This window comes from Lithobates pipiens, unplaced genomic scaffold, assembly GCF_037356315.1.
Source record: "Lithobates pipiens isolate NorthernLeopardFrog02 unplaced genomic scaffold, aLitPip1_a1.2 Scaffold_18, whole genome shotgun sequence".
In the NCBI taxonomy this organism is placed as follows: domain Eukaryota; kingdom Metazoa; phylum Chordata; class Amphibia; order Anura; family Ranidae; genus Lithobates; species Lithobates pipiens.
In genome coordinates this window covers 748,300-753,608 of record NW_027507758.1, presented here as the reverse complement: position 1 = coordinate 753,608, position 5,309 = coordinate 748,300, and the positions used below count along the sequence as shown (strand labels likewise).

Genomic DNA, 5,309 nt, shown 5'->3' with positions numbered 1-5,309 from the left:
TCCAGCTGAACTGTCACCCGGCAGTTTCCCTTGACAACGACATCACCCACAATTCTCCATAGGGGTCGGTTTGAGAGCCTTTACATTCCATCAGTTTAGAGTTATCTATGAATGGCGGCCCCAGAACGATCAATGTCATTGGGGTGTGTGCGCCCCATCCCTAATATGTGCACCCCACACCCACGTTGAAATAGTAGCCCCGCCCCCAATTAGTCCCACTCTTATTTAGCACCTCCAAAATGTTCCTCATTGAAATAATCCGCAACTCTTTATAAGAATTTCGGGTGGGGGATGGAACCTTAGTTGGTGATAATTACTGGCATCTGTGATTTGGTTGGTAGACTTTTCCTCACTTCTTTTCCTTCTGAGAGGACAGGAAGTGCGGGAAAACTTTCCCAGGCAGGTCCCAGAAAACAAGGAAAACCTCAGAAAAGTTTGAGCCCCGCCCCCAACTCCATCCAAATCTAAAAGAAAATGTTTTGGAGTGAAGTTTTGCTTTACAATCTGAACGTCTACTTACCCTTTCTTGCTTTTTCGCTTCCTGTAGGTGTCGTGCAGTGAGGTTGCTGTGTGGACTGACAATTAGGGCGCCATGGACGTGAACCAGCCCAAGCAGGAACACCTGCTGGCTCTGAAAGTGATGCGCCTCACAAAACCAACTTTATTTACCAATATCCCAGTAACATGTGAAGAACGAGACCTTCCAGGTGACTTGTTTAATAACCTCATGAAAGATGACCCTTCTACAGTGAAAGGAGCAGAAATATTAATGCTGGGAGAAATGTTACCGTTGCCACAGAATTTTGGAAACATCTTCCTAGGTGAAACGTTCTCTAGCTACATTAGTGTTCACAATGACAGCAATCAAACAGTCAAAGACATACAGGTCAAGGCAGACCTGCAGACAAGTTCCCAGCGGCTAAACCTGTCTGCACCCAGTGTTGTGGTGGCTGAACTGAGACCAGACAGCTGTATAGATGATGTCATTCATCACGAAGTTAAAGAGATTGGCGCACACATATTGGTGTGTGCTGTAAGTTACACCACGCAGACAGCCGAAAAGATGTACTTCAGAAAGTTCTTCAAATTTCAGGTCCTCAAACCTCTGGATGTAAAGACTAAATTTTATAATGCAGAGAGTGACCTCAGTTCTGTGACAGACGAAGTGTTTCTGGAAGCCCAGATCCAAAATATCACCACTTCACCCATGTTCATGGAGAAGGTGTCACTAGAACCATCCATAATGTACAATGTGACAGAGCTGAACAGTGTGGTCACCAACGGTGAGGGGTTGTCTACGTTTGGAACAAAGACTTACTTGCAGCCACTGGACACACCACAGTACTTGTACTGCTTGAAGCCAAAGCCAGAATTTACTGAAAAAGCCGGTGTCATCAAAGGAGTCGCAGTGATCGGCAAATTGGACATTGTATGGAAAACCAACCTGGGAGAAAGGGGCCGACTACAAACCAGCCAGCTACAGAGAATGGCTCCAGGATATGGGGATGTGAGGCTTTCCTTAGATACGGTCAGTCTGGAAGAACCATTTGATATCACATGTAAAATAACTAACGAAAGGACAATGGATCTGGGTCTAGAAATGTGTAACACTAATTCTATTCACTGGTGTGGAGTATCGGGAAGACAGCTCGGCAAATTACACCCCAGCTCCTCACTCTTCCTCACTCTGACACTTCTGTCATCTGTACAGGGCTTGCAGAGTGTTTCCGGATGAAGACTGACTGACACATTTTTAAAGAGAACTTATGAATATGATGATATTGCTCAGGTCTGCGTTGTGTCTTCAAAAGTTCAGGCATAAAAACATCTCATCTGAAGGCAGTCCCAGAGATTCTGCAACATAATCCACGAAGATCAATGTCTCCAGAACAGACGCACACGGTTCAAACTGATGACGTGTTTACAGGTGAAGCAAGAATGGCATGTTTTATTGTTTAATGTTCTTTCTTCCGTCAGCAAATGCCTTTTTTATTTTTAAATGTAATATGCAGTGTTTTAAAGCACCATATTTTATCTAACACATCAAAAATAAAATGTAAATATAAATGTATTTATTTGATATAGACCTTTTCAACTTGCCTTGCACTGTAACATAAAATTTTACTTTAATAAAAAACTTACCCTTTCTTTTTATAGGTTCAAAGTGATTTAGTGATTTATTACAAAACTAAAAACATGACGTCGGAATTAGACGAATGGAGAAGAATGGAGGAGGATTGGAAAGTGATAAGGGAGACCGAAAGACAATTGAAGGAGAGGCGAGAGTTCCTGAACAGAGCTAAAGACATGGTGGCGGAAATTAAGAGAATGGCGGAGGATGAATGGAATAAATTCCGCGCTCTGAAGGCACTCTCCAGAGGAGAAGCCGAGATGGAGAAGAAATATGAGGAGAGTAAGGTGGAGGAGCAGACAGGTGGGATCTGAACAAATCAGAGGAGAGGGAAGGAGAGACTTTTGCAGAAAGCCCATGCACTGAAGGCATGCTGGGAGAAAGAAAGAAAGATTCTTACAGCAGAAAGAAAACGAGAGCTTCTGCAGAAAGTTCGGGCAAGAAAAGCCCAGATGGAGGAGGGTAAGGTGGAGGAGCAGACAGACGTGCAGCTGATGACAGCAGAGGAGAGAAGACTTTTCCAGAAAGCCTATACACTGAAGAAATACTGGGAGAAGGAAGGAAAGCAGCTGACAACAGGAAGGAAAAGAGAACTCCTAGAGAAAGTGCGGGCAAGAAAAGCGCAGATGGAGGAGAGTAAGGTGGAGGAGCAGACAGACGTGCAGCTGAAGAAAGAGGAGAGAAGACTTTTGCAGAAAGCCCATGCACTGAAGGCATGCTGGGAGAAGGAAGGAAAGCTGCTAACAGGAAAGAAACGAGAACTCCTGGCGAAAGTGTGGGCAAGAAAAGCCGCAATGGACAGCAAAAGAGACGAGGATCAATGGGAAGTCGGCCATGATGAAGGCAGAGACGGACAGGTAAGTACATGTTCTTGCATATAGAATATATAAAGTGAAGGGGGGACATTGCCTTCATGGAGGATTACACATCAGTAGGAGGATATTATGCTGGTTGAGTATAAAATATCCGTATGTTATAGACACGCCCAGATATAGGCAACAGAGATTGTTGGGGGACCTTCTCATGTCCCTCATATGGAAATCCATAGAAGTGATCAGTAGGCAGAGCTCCTCCAATGATCAGATAGATTAGATCTAGAGCAGATATAACCATACAGGAAGGCAATGAATGGACTATATACAGTGCCTACAAGTAGTATTCAACCCCCTGCAGATTTAGCAGGTTTACACATTCGGAATTAACTTGGCATTGTGACATTTGGACTGTAGATCAGCCTGGAAGTGTGAAATGCACTGCAGCAAAAAAGAATGTTATTTCTTTGTTTAATTTTTTTTAAATAGTGAAAAGTTTATTCAGAGGGTCAATTATTATTCAACCCCTCAATTCAACAGAATTCTGTTTGGTTCCCCTAAAGTATTAAGAAGTAGTTCAGGCACAAAGAACAATGAGCTTCACATGTTTGGATTAATTATCTGTTTTTCCAGCCTTTTCTGACTATTTAAGACCCTCCCCAAACTTGTGAACAGCACTCATACATGGTCAACATGGGAAAGACAAAGGAGCATTCCAAGGCCATCAGAGACAAGATCGTGGAGGGTCACAAGGCTGGCAAGGGGTACAAAACCCTTTCCAAGGAGTTGGGCCTACCTGTCTCCACTGTTGGGAGCATCATCCGGAAGTGGAAGGCTTATGGAACTACTGTTAGCCTTCCACGGGCTGGACAGCCTTTGAAAGTTTCCTCCTATGCCGAGGCCAGGCTTGTCCGAAGAGTCAAGGACAACAAGGAAGGAGCTCCGGGAAGATCTCATAGCAGTGGGGACATTGGTTTCAGTCAATACCATAAGTAACGTACTCCACCGCAATGGTCTCCGTTCCAGACGAGCCCGTAAGGTACCTTTACTTTCAAAGGGTCATGTCAAGGCTCGTCTACAGTTTGCTCATGATCACTTGGAGGACTCTGAGACAGACTGGTTCAAGGTTCTCTGGTCTGATGAGACCAAGATCGAGATCTTTGGTGCCAACCACACACGTGACGTTTGGAGACTGGATGGCACTGCATACGACCCAAAGAATACCATCCCTACAGTCAAGCATGGTGGTGGCAGCATCATGCTGTGGGGCTGCTTCTCAGCCAAGGAGCCTGGCCATCTGGTCCGCATCCATGGGAAGATGGATAGCACGGCCTACCTGGAGATTTTGGCCAAGAACCTCCACTCCTCCATCAAGGACCTTAAGATGGGTCGTCATTTCATCTTCCAACAAGACAACGACCCAAAGCACACAGCCAAGAAAACCAAGGCCTGGTTCAAGAGGGAAAAAATCAAGGTGTTGCAGTGGCCTAGTCAGTCTCCTGACCTTAACCCAATTGAAAACTTGTGGAAGGAGCTCAAGATTAAAGTCCACATGAGACACCCAAAGAACCTAGATAACTTGGAGAAGATCTGCATGGAGGAGTGGGCCAAGATAACTCCAGAGACCTGTGCCGGCCTGATCAGGTCTTATAAAAAACGATTATTAGCTGTAATTGCAAACAAGGGTTATTCCACAAAATATTAAACCTAGGGGTTGAATAATAATTGACCCACACTTTTATGTTTAAAATTTATTAAAATTTAACTGAGCAACATAACTTTTTGGTTTGTAAGATTTATGCATCTGTTAATAAATCCTGCTCTTGTTTAAAGTTTGAAGGCTCTAACTTATTTGCATCTTATCAAACCTGCTAAATCTGCAGGGGGTTGAATACTACTTGTAGGCACTGTAGAAGGTGATCCTTCCTCCATTGTTGGATAGTGGAGGAATGAGCGGCAGGGAGGCTCCGTACCTAAAGACAATATATCCGAGTGAAATATAGGAAATACGCCCCATACAAGTGTTCTATTCATGTCAGATGAAGAAGTTTAGTCACGGCTAATGTTTGATCTCTTTATTATCAGGTCTCGGCTATGAAGACGGACACATTCGTTCACCAGGACACGGGTGACTATGGTGCCGTCTCCAAAGCCAGTAGCCTCTCATCCATCAATACGTAAATTCCATGCCACGAAAGACTTCCCGGAACAATGGAAGATGATAACGGAGACTGAGAGAAAAGCCAAGGAGAGGAGAGAGTTCCTGAACAGAAGAATGGAGGAGGAATGGAAGAAATTCCATGCCATGGAAGTAGACTGTGAGGAACAAACAAAGCAGCTGAGCAGAGGAGAAGCTCAGATGGATG

General features: G+C 44.3%; 1 pseudogene; it reads left to right on the top strand.

The window, feature by feature from the left end:
* Positions 1 to 383: 383 nt before the first annotated feature.
* On the top strand, positions 384 to 2,086 carry LOC143986930 (trafficking protein particle complex subunit 13 pseudogene; annotated as a pseudogene).
* The last annotated feature ends 3,223 nt before the right edge of the window (positions 2,087 to 5,309 follow it).